Here is a 15111-nt window from a genome sequence, read left to right as displayed (position 1 = left end):
GACTCTCCGGTCTGTGGTTTGAACCCCAAAGCCAAAGGACATTGACTGATTGGGCAGGCAGGGGGTGGGGCCGGCGGGGGTGGGGCCGGGAGGTGACAACTCATCTCAGCACGTGAGAGGAAGCCGGGCTCTGCCCTCTGAACGGTCTGAAATGTTGACTCCCTACCCCATCCGCCTTCCCTCGGCTGAGTCTCCACAATGCGGTCCCTCCCACCAGGATGAGGGGCCCTGGAGAGAGTGTGGGTGGTCACTCCTCCAGCATCAGCTTCCTTTGTGGCTTTCTGATGTGTCGCCGCGGATCTCGGAGTCCATCCTCCTAATCCGTTTCACAGAGAGTTAAAAGACTTTGCACGGGGCAGGACTCTGAGAGGGCTCTCCTCAAGGGCTTGCCCTACAGAGGGAGAGTAGTAGTCACGGAAGGCAGGCTCCACGTGCTGTAGCTAGGGCTGAGAGGAGGCATGGGAGCCAGGGGAGAGCCAGGAAGCGACCTCCCGAGTGGGCTGGGAGGAGACTGAGTGAGGCCTCCCGTAAGAGCGCAACTTCAAGCAGGTCTCGGTGAAGTTAAGGTTTGCAGATGAGGCAAGGCTCCTCCTGGCTGAGGCAGCGCAGGGTGTGAAAGGCAGCTTTAACTGGAAGTGTGGTTCCAGGGAGGGACACCAGCGCCACAGCTAGAACTCTCATTAACTAGCTTGGCCTGGCTCTGAAGGTAAGGAAGAAGGGCCTTGGGCTGGGAGCTGGGAAATGACAGGATTAGGTTTGCATTTTTTTTTTCCCTAAGTGGAGCCTCGCAGTTTCTCAGAAATGCAAAGCTCAGGACAATGGTAGAGGGAAGATAGTGAGCCCGGTTTTGTCCGGTCCACACTGCCCTGGAGGCTCACCTCCCACCTCTGCCAGGAATGCAATGAGTAAATGATGCAGCCGCAGCCGACGGTAGGCCCTTCTCCAGCCATTTCTGTTCTGTGTTGTCTCCTCCAGCCCTGGGAGGAGGGTGGGCAGGGCTCTTCATAAAAACAACCAACCAGGGCCAGAGATGTTGGAACTTGCCCTAGATCCAAGGGAAGTTGACACTTCCCGCTCAGAGTTTCTGGATTCTTCCATATCACCTTTCCAACGTGGGGGTGGGGATCTAGCGTGGCTCCCTGGACGCACTCTTGAGCCTCTTGAGTTCCGGGCACTTGGCAAACCCTCGTATTGATACAGACTTTATCAGTCTTCCGTGGATTTCCCAGTGGTAGCAATGAACAAGAAAACCACCGGGGGGCGCTGCCGCGCAGGTGACCTAGGCGGAACGCGGGCGGAGAAAGGCCTCCGGGATGGAGAAGCTGGCGAGCGGGGGAGGGTAGGGAGGAGCCCCAAGCCACAAATACCGAGGGATGGGTCAGAAAGGCTGAATGTCAGCGCCGCCGGGGGCGCCAGGCTGTTTACATTTGTGCTCCCAAACGCAAACGTCACTTTCTCTCCTGCCGTCATTTGCTAAGGGGCCCTTAGGATCAGCAGCCTGCCTGTGATATACCAGGCCGCTCCGGCCTTTCCACTTCCTCGGGTTTTATGCACGCAGCAGTTCTATGATGGAGAATTTTTGGTTTTTTTGAGACAGGGTCTCACGATGTAGCCCTGACTGTCCTGGAACTCGCTATGTAGACCAGGCTGTCCTAGAACTCAAGATCTGCCTGCTTCTGCGTCCCCAGTGTACCACCATGCGCTGCTGTGATGGAGAATTTTAAAATATGCTCTCTCTTGCCAGGTATACATAGTGGTGCAGGCCTGTAATCTCATCACTAAAGAGAACAAGACAGACAGAAAGACAGAGACTGACTGGTGGTACAGGCATTGGGATCCCAACTGCTTGAGAGACAGGATCAAAGTTCAAGGTCTTCATAAGCTACCCAGTGAGTTCTAGGGGTCAGCTTGCTCTGTGGATCCACTACCTCAGCTTTCCTAGGCTGGGATTACAGGCAGGCCACCACCTGGTATTTACGTGGGTTCTGGCGAACACTGGTTGGTGGTCATACTCCAGGACACATGCTTAACCACGGAGCCATCTTCCTAGCCTCACAATGAATTTGAGGCCATTGTGGGTACATGCTGGAGGTGGGACGGGGAGACGGCTCAGCAGTTAGGAGCACATGTTGCTCCTCCAGAGGACCTGGGTTTGTTTTTCAGCATCCATGTTAGGGGACTCACAAACACCTGTAACTCCAGGTCCTGGAGATCCAACATTCTCTTCCAGCCTCCAAGGCCACTCACATGTACACAGACACATCAATATAAATAAAAATAAGATTTTGAGAAAGAACACTAAGCTGCATGTGGTGGTGCACACCTTTGATCCCAGGACTCAGGAGACAGAGGCAGGCGGATCTCTGAGTTCGAGGCCAGCCTGGTCTACAGAGCAAATCCCAGGACAGCCAGGGCTACGCAGAGAAACTTTGCCTTGAAAAGAAAGAAGAAAGGAAAGAAAGAAAGGAAGGAAGGAAGGAAGAAGGAAGAAGAAAATGCTGACCTTAATGCTTTCCTCATCTCTCAGGAAGAATACTAGCAACTATCTCTATCTTTCTTGTTTGTGTACAGAGAATGGACAGAGATCTGAAAATGGCCAGTGAGGGCCTGGAGGGATGGCTCAGTGGTTAAGGGCACTGGCTACTCTTGCAGAGGCCCTGGGTTCAGTGTCCAGCATGTACATGAGGCTTATGACTCTCTATAGCTCCAGGTCCAGGGAATTTGTCTTCTGGCCTTCACAGACACTGCACACCCATGATGCACTTACATACATGCAAATCAAACATTCATACACATAAAATAAGAATAAATTCAGCTGGGTGTGGTGGTACATGGCACAGGCCTTTTAATCCCAGCACTCAGAAGGCAGAAGCAAAGAATCTCTTTGAGTTTTAAGCCAGCCTGGTCTACCAATGAGCTCCAGGCTAGTCAAGGTTACATAATGAGATCCTGTCTTTTGTGTGTGTGTATGGTTTTTTGAGACAGGGTTTCTCTGTGTTGTTTTAGTGCCTGTCCTGGATCTCGCTCTGTAGACCAGGCTGGACTTGAACTCACAGAGATCTGCCTGGCTCTGCCTCCTGAGTGCTGGGATTAAAGGCATGTGCCACCACCACCCAGCGAGAGCCTGTCTTAAAAAAAACCAAAATACTATTACGAATAATAATAATGATAGTTAATGGTAATAAATAAAAAATTTTAAATAACAATTTTTTAAGTGGCAAATGATTGGCTTAAGGCGACTGGAAGCCAAGGTCAATGCTTCCCAACCAAAGCCAATGAGACTTCTATGGATCTATGTGAAAATTATTCACTCCATGTTTTCATTTTCTCAGAAACTTTGAAAATTATGGAAAGCACATGTGGGTCATGTATAAATGACTCTGCCTGCGTGTGAGCACCTGACTTGTGTTGATGTTTACCCTTTACAGCTTCAACGTCTTGCTTGCTTTCATACCAAGTGAAAGCCACAAGGCCAGTACTAACATATTTCTTGGCAATTTGAATAGACCTGAGCCAGGGAAGAACTGAGTCATCGCTGGGCACACAGTAAAACATCGTGCCAAGTTCAAAAGAACCTAGCATTGGGCGGAGTTCATGTTGCAGCCCAACTTCATTTCAGAAAAACAACACCATTCATCACCTTAAATTGGTGTTAATTTTCAAGTTGCCTTTTGTTTATGTTAGTGGCTACTCTGTTTGGGGCTTTATCACTGTTTAATTGCTAAAGTATTCAGAATTCATAGCTAGCTGATTTTGCACACTTGATAAAAATAGCTTCAGCTGAGTTCATGAAAATGACCGTTCTTCCAAAAGTGATCATACAGCCATGCCTGCTTTCCTAGGGGCTCCTTACTGCAGGACTAACATGAACCTGGGCCCCAGGAGACTCCAGGGGAAACTGTAGTGCTGGAGTCCCTAGTGAAGGTCAATGTCCCGTGTGGCCCCCATCCCTCACCTCAAGACCAAGCTCAAGGAAGTTGGAACCTGGGGCAGAGTGGAGATTCAGGGAATGTCAAGGCAAATGTAAAGGATAGAGTCAGGAATTAAAATGGGGGGAGGATGTAGCTCATTTGACAGGGTACTTGCCTAGAATGCACAATGCCCTGGGTTCAAGTCCAGCACTGTATAAAACTGGGCTGTCTAGGCCAAGCACAGTAGTGCATCCCTTTAATCATGGGAAGAGGTGAGTGGAGTTCCAGAACAGCCAGGTAGCCAGGGGTGATACAGTGAGACACCTCTCCCACCCCTCCACCCCCCACCCTGACTCTCTCTCTGAGACAGGGTTTCTCTACATAAGCCCTGACTGCCCTGGAACTCACACTGTAGAAAAGACTGGCCTAGAACTCAGGGAGATCTGCCTGCCTCTACCTTCTGAGAGCTAGGATTAAAGGCGTGCCATAACATCTGGCCTTTCTTAACTTTTTAAGAAATCTATTTCTTAAAGCAACAACAGCAAAACCAACCTAGGCTAAGTTTTTTTCTGAAATAAGTATACATACATTTTTCTTTTCTTTTGGTAAGACAGTATCTCCTGTATCACAGGCTGGCCTCCATCTTGTTACGCAGCCAAAGATAACTTTGTTCTTCCTGCCTCCTGAGTAGAGGATGCACATGACTCTGCTTTGTGTAGTGCTGGGGACAGAACCCAGGGCTTTGTGTATGCTGAGCAAGCACGTTACCAACCAAGCCTTCGCCCCAGCAATAGCGACGACACGCACACCTCGAAGGACCCGACTTTAAATAGAAGGAAAGGAGAAAGATAAGGAGCATGTTTTTAAGAACGCTGTGGTTCTTTGGGCATAATGGCGCACACCTTTAATCCCAGCACTTCAGAGGCAGAGCCAGGTGGATCTCTTGAGCTCCAGACTAGCTTGGTCTACAGAGCAAGTTCCAGGACAGCCAGGACTACACAGAGAAACCTTGTCTGGAAAAACAACAGCAAAACATCCCCACAGCCACTTCCAGAGGCACAAGATCTCTCCCGGGAGTGCCCTGCAGACTCCTCATGTCTCTGCAGTGAGGGCTGGGGGAGGCTGACTTGTCTCTGCAGTGAGGACTGGGGGAGGCTGACTTGTCTCTGCAGTGAGGACTGGGGGAGGCTGACTTGTCTCTGCAGTGAGGACTGGGGGAGGCTGACTTGTCTCTGGAATGGGGGTTGAGGGAGGCTGACTTGTCTCTGCAGTGAGGGCTGGGGGAGGCTGACTTGTCTCTGCAGTGAGGACTGGGGGAGGCTGACTTGTCTCTGCAGTGGGGGTTGAGGGAGGCTGACTTGTCTCTGCAGTGGGGGTTGAGGGAGGCTGACTTGTCTCTGCAGTGAGGGCTGGGGGAGGCTGACTTGTCTCTGCAGTGGGGGTTGAGGGAGGCTGACTTGTCTCTGCAGTGGGGGTTGAGGGAGGCTGACTTGTCTCTGCAGTGAGGGCTGGGGGAGGCTGACTTGTCTCTGCAATGGGGGTTGAGGGAGGCTGACTTGTCTCTGCAATGGGGGTTGAGGGAGGCTGACTTGTCTCTGCAGTGAGGGTTGAGGGAGGCTGACTTGTCTCTGCAGTGAGGACTGGGGGAGGCTGACTTGTCTCTGCAGTGGGGGTTGAGGGAGGCTGACTTGTCTCTGCAGTGAGGGCTGGGGGAGGCTGACTTGTCTCTGCAATGGGGGTTGAGGGAGGCTGACTTGTCTCTGCAGTGAGGGTTGAGGGAGGCTGACTTGTCTCTGGAATGAGGGCTGAGGGAGGCTGACTTGTCTCTGCAGTGAGGGCTGGGGGAGGCTGACTTGTCTCTGCAATGGGGGTTGAGGGAGGCTGACTTGTCTCTGGAATGAGGGCTGGGGGAGGCTGACTTGTCTCTGCAATGGGGGTTGAGGGAGGCTGACTTGTCTCTGGAATGAGGGCTGGGGGAGGCTGACTTGTCTCTGCAGTGAGGGCTGGGGGAGGCTGACTTGTCTCTGCAGTGAGGACTGGGGGAGGCTGACTTGTCTCTGCAGTGAGGACTGGGGGAGGCTGACTTGTCTCTGCAGTGAGGACTGGGGGAGGCTGACTTGTCTCTGCAGTGAGGACTGGGGGAGGCTGACTTGTCTCTGGAATGGGGGTTGAGGGAGGCTGACTTGTCTCTGCAGTGAGGGCTGGGGGAGGCTGACTTGTCTCTGCAGTGAGGACTGGGGGAGGCTGACTTGTCTCTGCAGTGGGGGCTGGGGGAGGCTGACTTGTCTCTGCAGTGAGGGCTGGGGGAGGCTGATTTGTCTCTAAGAGCATTTCCTCAAAAGCTTTCTAAGGTTGGAGCAGCCTTCCTCAAAACACTTGTGGGCCTGGCTGGGCCAAGGAGGTTGGGTATGATGCAGTTGGCTCAAGGACCTTTAAAACAACAGAGCTGAGTCTGTGTAAGGTCAGATAAAGATGTGGAGAGAGAGTCAGGGGCAGCAGTGCCAGGAAGCACATACTGTTTGTTGTTTGTTTGTTTGTTTGAGGGTACATTTATTTCTTTGGCTTGGTTTTTTGAGACAGGGTCTTACTCTTGTGTCTCAGGCTGGCCTGGAACTTGAGCCAACCCTCCTACTCCAGCCTCCTGAATGCTGGGATTACAGTGATGAGCTACCCAGCCGTGTGGCTTTTTCCTTTTTAAAGTCTTAGGTTGTTAAGACTGGCTTTGAACTTACTATGTACTTAAGGATGTCTTAAACTCCTGGTTCTCCTGCTTCCCCCATCCCCACCCCCTTCTAGGGTCGGGAAGGAACCACCCTAGACATAAAGTGGGAATCTTTGGAGGTCCTTGTCACTTTCTGCACACTAAGAGTTAATCTCCTGAGGGAAGAGAAGAGCCCTGGCAGCCTGCGGGGAGGGGAGGCTGGGAAGCTTCTGTGGTGAGGCGGGCTGTCAGGGCTGATCTGCTTGAGAGCTAACAGGCTTTGCACAAAACTCACCCAAGCAGAAGCAGCATCCAAGCCTGATGAACTTGGTCCTTTCAGAAGCGGTTGACCTCAAAGCCTAAGTGTTTTTTGTTGTTCATACGTGTGCTGTTTGGTCCCACACTGCATGTATGCAGAGACTGCGTTTATCCTGTGCACCATGTGGCGATCCTGAAGAGGACTCCAGGAAACACTTGCTGAACAAAAGGCCAAGTGCACATGGCTTGTCACCATGTCTAATCCAGCCCTGCCTCCAACCTAAGCAGAGGAGTGTGGAAGCTGTAAGGCCCGTTGATGGACGACACAGGCAGAGACATTGGGCAAAGTCACGGCCCGCTTGGTGCAGATTTGGGAGATCTAAGGGCTCAGATTCCTCAGGGTGAGAGGCAGAGTTGCAGCATGCCCAGATGGCTGGGCTCCTGAGCACAGGCTGAACTGAATCAGGGTGTGCGGGAGCATTCCTGAAGTCCCAGCACTTGGGAGGTGGAGGCAGATGGAATAGGAATGTAAGGGCATAGGGAGTGTGAGGTCAACTCGGGCTACTTGAGACTCTGTTTCCACAAAGAAAGAAGAGAGAAAAAGAAGGAAAAGGAGAAGTAGGAGGAGAAGCGTTGCCAGGGACAATGGTAGCCTCTGTCACAAATCCCACAGATCCCTGTCCCCACCAAGGGCAGCTGTTCTGTAAATGATGCAAAGAAAAGGGAAAAGCCTTACACCTAAATAAAGCTTCTTCAGGAAGAAGAGACAGGGGGATCTCTGTGAGTTCGAGGCCAGCCTGGTCTACACAGTGAGACCCTGTCTCAAAACAAATAACTAAATAAAAGCTTCACTCAACACCAGGCCTGGACAGTTAGCTGAAACTCCATAACCTCTGAGCTGTGGTTGTCAGCCTTGAGACCTGTTGCTTCTAGCCGAAAATACCTTATTCTTGTGACCTGGACCTGCAGCTGCAGGGCCACACCTCCGGGCCACACCTGCTGTCTTTCCGGCTCCTGGGTTTTCCTTTAAAGGTGTTTTTCTGTTCTATTTGAGACAGGGTCTTGCTATATATCCCTGCCTAGCCTGAAACTCAAGGCAATCCTCCTGTCTCTGCCTCCTCAGTGCTGGAGTTGCACATGTGTGCTCCCACAATTGGTCCAAAAAAAAAAAAAAATCAACAAAATCTTTATTTGGAGATAATCATCAAATAGTAAGTTGCAGAAACGCAAAGCATGGACTTTAGCCGAGCACGGTGGTACATGTCTGTAACCACATGACCCTGAGTGCCCAGCAGGTTCAAGGCCAAGCCAGACTGTTTGAAACCTGTCTCAAGAACAAAACAAACAAAAAACAAGCAGGAAGGAAGAGAGGAAAACAAAGAGGGTCCCTTTGATAACCGCTGTCATGTGTGGAGCACGACACCTCCCCAGTGTGGACATCTGTTACCCTCCTGCCTTCCTTCTGTCTACCCTCCATTCCCAAGCAAACACTGACCGGCTTCTCACCTTTATAGACTAGTTTGCATTTCCTAGAGTGTTCCATGCATGAACTTACACAGTCGCTCATCTTTCTGGGCCCAGCGTTGCTCTCTGGCTGTCGACTTTGAGGAGACCCTGTTCCAGTTGAACACGGCTCAGCTCAGGAACCAGGCCAGGGAGCTCCTGCCTCTGGGAGTCCCAGGGTTTGGTTAGACTGTGTAATTTTTATTTCCTTTTTCTTTTTAATAATTTATTTTTTATTTTGTGTGCATTGGTGTTTTGCCTGCTTGTATATCTACGTGAGGGCGTCAGATCTTGGAGTTACAGACAGTTGTGAGCTGCCATGTGGGTGCTGGGAATTGAACCCAGTTCCTTTGAAAGAGCAGCCAGTGCTCTTAACCACTGAACCATCTGTTCAGCCCCATAGGCTGGGTAATTTTTTCTAAGGATGCCTACAGTACTTGGTGGTTAATGGATCTCTCTTAATGAGAAACAATAAGTTATATTCTTATTTTTGCCAGACTTTATAACCTTGAACACCAACCGTTTTATGTTTCCCCACCAATTCTTACCAAAACCTCAGCAAGGGGCTTTAAAGACCAGAGGATCCTTGAAGAATATGCAGCATGGTGTAGTATGTAACCTCAGACACTGGCAGCAGTGGCGTATTATTGTTTATCACTATATATTTGATTAGTGTTAAGTGATTAATTGACTGATTGATTGATTGACAGACTCTAACTCTTTAGCCTAGACCCACCTGGAATTTGCTACATAGCTTAGATTGGCCTCTAACATGTAGTGATCCTCCTGCCTCAGCTTCCTAAGTACTGGGAATTACAATTATGAACTGCTAACCTGCTTAGAATATCTGTTTGTTTTTATTTATAATATATTTTTGTATGATACTTTGTTTGTGTTATGACAAATAAAGTTTGCCTGGCCATCAGAGGGCTGAACTAGCCACTAGTTAACCATAGAGGCCAGACAGTGGTGGCACCCACCTTTAATCCCAGCACTTGGGAGGCAGAGGCAGGCGGATCAGGAGTTCAGGGCCATCCTGGGCTACACAAGATCGAACCAGTCTAAAAGAGAGACAGAGCTGGGCAGTGTTGGTGCATGCCTTTAATCCCAGCACTAAGGAGGTAGAAATATAAGGTGAGTGGAGACAGGATCTCGGCCCCCATTTGGGCTGAGGATTTGTAAGGGTAAGAAATTTCTAGTGGCTGCTGCTCTGCTTCTCTGATCTTTCAGAGTTTACCCTTGATATCTGACTCTGGGTTTTTATTGTTAAGACTGATCATATTGATTCATTTATTTTAGACGTTTTATTTATTTATCGGTATAGGGGTGCACCTGTATGCATGGCTTGCTTGTGGAGGTCAGAGGACAACTTTCTGGAGTCTATCCTCTCCTGCTGTTGGGTCCCATGGACTGAATCCGGGTTGCCAGGCTTGGCAGCAGGTGCCTTTACCTGTGACAAACATCGGGGCCATTTTAACAGCCTCCCTGTGCTGTTTTAAACCTCTGTCGAATGTCTTCCAGTGAACTGTGCACTGGCTCTGTGCTTTCGGCCTACAAGGAGCCAGTAAGGGCTGAAAGTCATGTCAAAGACCATAGGGACGAAATTTCATGGTGTCTGGAATTTGTTTGAAAGGATCTCCAACAAGCCAGGCGTAGAGTATGATGCCTGTAATCTCAGGACTTGGGATGCTAAAGCAGGAGGATCTCCCCTACTCTGAGCCTAGCTGAAGTCTTGGGCTGGGGACAGAAAGGCTTGTTTGGCATTCCCTGGGGCTTTGACATGTTTGAAATGACCACCACCAGTTTTCTAAGCAGACGAGGAAGTTCCCCAATGTCTTCATGGACCTTGTGTTAGCCACTGGTAATTCATCATCTCCAAACCACCGTACTTCAGATGATAAACTAAGGGTACTTTTTTTTTTTTTTTTAGTTTTTGGAGACAGGGTTTCTCTGTGTAGCTTTGCGCCTTTCCTGGAACTCACTCTGTAGCCCAGGTTGGCCTCGAACTCGCAGAGATCCGCCTGCCTCTGCCTCCCGAGTGCTGGGATTAAAGGCGTGCGCCACCACCGCCCGGCTACTAAGGGTACCTTTAAGGCTTAAATAAAATACTTACCTCAGTCCTCCTCCACCCAGGGCAAGCACTGCATAAGCCATGGGTGTCTGTTAGAAAGTGACTGTGTCAGTGTCCATTTACCGGCATCGGTAGTCACATCTGCCTGGAACTTGGAGGCTTCCTTTGATAATGTGCAAAGAACAGAGAAGAGAAAACGTCCTTCTTCTGGAAGGCTGTTTTTAGGAAGTTTCCTGGAAACATACTGGACATCAGAAGTTTCCTTCTTACCTAATTTATGCTAGAGATGAAATCCGGCGTCTTGGCTTGCTAGAGACGGTACACAGCGTCTTGGTCTGCTAAGTAAGCCTTTTCCCTGCTCCCGAATTCTGGGTGTTTCTGAAAGAACTCTCAAGATGTATGAGTCTCCCTGGATGGTGCACACCTGTAATCTGGGCACATGGACATCATGGACAGGAGGATCACCAGACCAGCCAGAACTGCCTAGTGAGAACCCTGTCTCAAAGGATCCACACTAAACAGACAATAAACCAAAAATATTTCTGGAGTCTCAATCCAGGAGGTAAAATATAATATAATATAATATAATATAATATAATATAATATAATATAATATAATATAATATAATATAATATAATATAATATAATATAATATAATAATATAAGGGGCTGGAGAGATGGCTCAGTGGTTAAGGGTATTTGCTGCTCTTATGGAGGACGGGAGCTTGGCTTCTAGCACCCACATGGGGTAGTTCACACTGCCTGTAACTCAAGTTCCATGGGACTGAACACCCTCTTCTGGCCTCCCCAGACACTGTACACACACCACATGGTGCTCTCTACAGAGTAGAAAATGTTCTTAACCACTGAGCCATCTCTCCAGTCCCCACGATGTAATTAAAAACTGTCCTCCAAATTGCTATGTAACTGAGAATGACCTTGAGCACCTGGTCCTTCAAGTCTCCACCTGAGTGCTGGGATATCAAGTGTACACTGCCACACCTGGCTAAATGCCCTTAATTGTAAGTGAACAGCTTTCCACAGTGTCCAAGCACCAGACTGTACAATGAGCTAAGCTGGATCAGCAGGGTCACAGACAGGTGGTTAATATTTACCAGGTTGCTAGGTGAATTCTGCTATCCACCTCCGATGAAATCATGCTGTAAGGCTTTAAGTGGCTGGGTATACGTTATCAAACACCTGTATCCCATCACTCCAGAAGTGGAGGCAGGAAGATGGAGATGTGGAGGCCAGTCTGGGCCACTTAGAGATGACTTATCTTTAACAACAAAAATTATTTGAGATATGGCCTTACTCTATAGCCTGGAACGGCCTGGAACTCATGATTCTCCACCAGCCTCAGCTTCCCTAGTTCAGGGATTACAGGCATGTGACAATAAAAATCTTCAAGGCTGTCTTTCAGTCCACTTTGTGTTGCTGTGATAAAATGCCTGGGATAAACCTCTTAAATGGAAGAAAGGTTTATTCTGCTTTGTGGTTTCTGAGTCTCAGACAATGACTCTTTGGTCCCCAAGCTACAGGCCCAGGGTGAGGGAGACCCAGGGTGTGGTGGGAGCATAGGGCTGAGCAGAGCTGCTTGCTTTGTAGTAGCTGGGAGGCAGAGAATTCATAAATGAGTTAGTACAGCTGACCACGGTGGGACTAGACCTGTCTGCAAGCCACTGGGGAGGGTAAGGCAGGATAGCAAGTTCAAGGTCCATCAGAGCAACAGGCCACTTCAATACCCAGAAAGCTGAATTCACAGATCCACCATAAGAAAAACTATGACAGAGTTGAAACTGGGAAAACAAATAACTTTATGCCCTTTCTTGACTCATGTGTTCTTTTGCCTACATTCTGTCCTTTCGTATTAATAGGTTTTCTTCCTCCTTATAATAAGTTCCTTTGCTGACACAGTAAGCTAGATCAAGCCAAACTGAAGAAGTGTAGTGTAGAGGCCCAAATTACTCAGGGTCAGAGAATCTGAGCTTGCTTTACCCAGCAGGGCTGAATAATGGGATGATTTGACCACGGGCGTGGTTACCAGGTGTTTGGAAGGGTCCACACTTGGCTCTATGATGTGCTTTGATCTTGCAAGGGGAAGGTCGTTTGCCTCTCCCCTTGGCATGTTATAAAAAGCCTTTTGAATAAAGCCCTGAGGCTGTTAGTATTGATCCAGGCCCTCCTGAAGCTATCCTGTGTTTCTGTCTTTCTTCTCATCGGTAGGCCTATCATTCTACATGATATTTTCTTATCCTTCTCTCCTCCTCCTAAGAACCCTCCACAAGGTGGGAGCTGGACTCCCATAGTGTAATAATGGGTATATTGAGCAAAGCAACTCCCAGGAGGGTTCTCTGGTTCCAGAGACCCAGGCCAGAGAAGTCACACACCCAAGCCAGAGCAGGAAAGGTTTATAGATTGTAGGTGAAGGGTGATGACGTGTCTGCCATAAGCTGAGCTCCTGCCCAAGTATAGTCAAAAGCTGAGTGCTTAGGCGGGGACTTGAGTGACTGGCTGCATCAGGGGAGGAAGTTTCGATAGTCGCCAAGAATGTGGAACTGGGCTTTTTGGAGCCTTTCTTTGTTAGGAGACTCTCTGAGTGGGGAGCGTTGAGAGAGAGAGAGAGAGAGAGAGAGAGAGAGAGAGAGAGAGAAGGGGAACCGGGCTTCCAGGACCATGCAGGAGCTAGAGGCTCCAACCCAACACTTAGCACCTAACATTACCTTCTTTGTCTCATTTCTAAATTTTAGACTATACTCATTTTCAAGAAGGAAAGGGACTTTGTAAACTGAACATATTCCCTTTGTTCCTCTTTTTAAAACTATATCAAACCTGGTGGTAGTGGTGCATGCCTTTAATCCCAGCACTCAGGAGGCAGAGACAGGCTGATCTCTGTGAGTTCGAGGTCAGCCTGGTCTACAGAGTGAGTTCTCGGACAGCTGTAGCTAGAGTTTTCCTGCCTGGCCCACAGTCAGGACAAACTCTCTCACCTGCCAGTCCCACAGCCATTCAGACCCGACCAAGTAAACACAGAGACTTATATTGCTTACAAACTGTATGGCAGTGGCAGGCTTCTTGCTAACTGTTCTTACAGCTTAAATTAATCCATTTCTATTAATCTATACCTTGCCACGTGGCTTGTGGCTTACCGGTACTTTACATCTTCCTTATCCTGATGGCGGCTGGCAGTGTCTCTCTTCCCAGCTTCCTGTTCTCTCAATTCTCCTCTCTGTTAGTCCCGCCTATACTTCCTGCCTGGCCACTGACCAATCAGTGATTTATTCATTGACCAATCAGCAACACATTTGACATACAGACCATCCCACAGCAGGCAGCCAAAGCTACACAGAGAAGCTCTATCTTGAAAAACAATATAATAATAATAATAATAATAGTTCCGTTGGAGCCTCCAGCTCACCCCTGCATGATCCAGGAAGCCCCATCTCCCACCCCTCTCTCTCCAATCACTGCCTGCTCAGAGTCTCTTAACAAAGGCACCAAAAGCCCAGTTCCATGTTCTTGGCCGCTGCTGCAGCCCCCTCCCGATGCCACCAGGCATCTTAGTCCCCACCTGAGCTTTTGACCACCAGCTTGTGGCAGACAGGTCATCACCCCTCGACTACAAGATATAAAACCTTCCTGCCCTTGCTTAAGAGTGCAACTTCTCTGGCCTCATTATCCGAGACCAGTGAACCTGCCTGGGAGTTGCTTTGTTCAACATACCTTTTGCTATACTTTTTCAATCCGGCTTGATAGGGCTTACTGCATTGGAGGAACAATTAATAATGATTAAACAGAGAAACAAAGTGTGTAGAAAACCTATTAATATTAATAATAATAATAATAATAATAATAATAAAACTATGTCAAATCATCCTTTCATCGTGTTGTATAATGTGTAAGCTGGGTTGTCATTTCTTTGTCTTGCAAAATATAGCAAGAAACCTCTTGGGTGAGGAGAAGTGAAAGGCTGGTTGGCATGATGATGGATTTCCAGTCACACATCATCTGCATCAACAGTAGCTTAGCGTAGTTTGGATAAATTAGTAGTTAGAGTTCGGATAAATTTTAGTGCCATCTAGAAATGTAGTCACATACCAGGAGGCCATCTTCAACATCTGATTATAACTCTGGGCTCACATTCTGTGACCCCGTATCCTTTGGGACTTTGGGCATCATCTGCATCTTTTGGCATGCTCTGAGGAGAAGCCATCTTGTCAGGCTTCCCCTTCTATCACTCACAGTAATGTACTTCGGTTCTGATGCTGATGTAAGTTCTGTGCCTGGCATAGTTTTTCCAGCCCCTGGTGTATCGATCCTCCCTCACATGCCTTTTTTTCTTCATGTTTATCACATCAATTAAAGGATAAAATGACTACTTTATTTAATACCACGGGTGATGATTCACCTAATGCGGCTGGTAAAAAGAGCTGAAGCATGACCAACTTTTAGATTTTTAACCCTATTGCACCCTTTGGGGTTATATAAATAAAGACCCACCCTTTCTCCAGTGTGGTGTCTCCTGTGGGCACAGTCCCCAGACTTCCGTGACAGGCTTGGGGCAGTTCTCTCTTGAATTTAATATCATTGACCGGAGCAGGACTGTTTCAGAAATGATCAGTTCACCTAGTTATGGACAGGACAGCAGTCTTGACTGACAACCCTT

Source organism: Peromyscus californicus, unplaced genomic scaffold, assembly GCF_007827085.1.
Source record: "Peromyscus californicus insignis strain IS unplaced genomic scaffold, ASM782708v3 Scaffold_19__1_contigs__length_69161282, whole genome shotgun sequence".
In the NCBI taxonomy this organism is placed as follows: domain Eukaryota; kingdom Metazoa; phylum Chordata; class Mammalia; order Rodentia; family Cricetidae; genus Peromyscus; species Peromyscus californicus.
The sequence above is the reverse complement of the archived record's forward strand: the minus strand, read 5'-3'. Positions refer to the sequence as shown.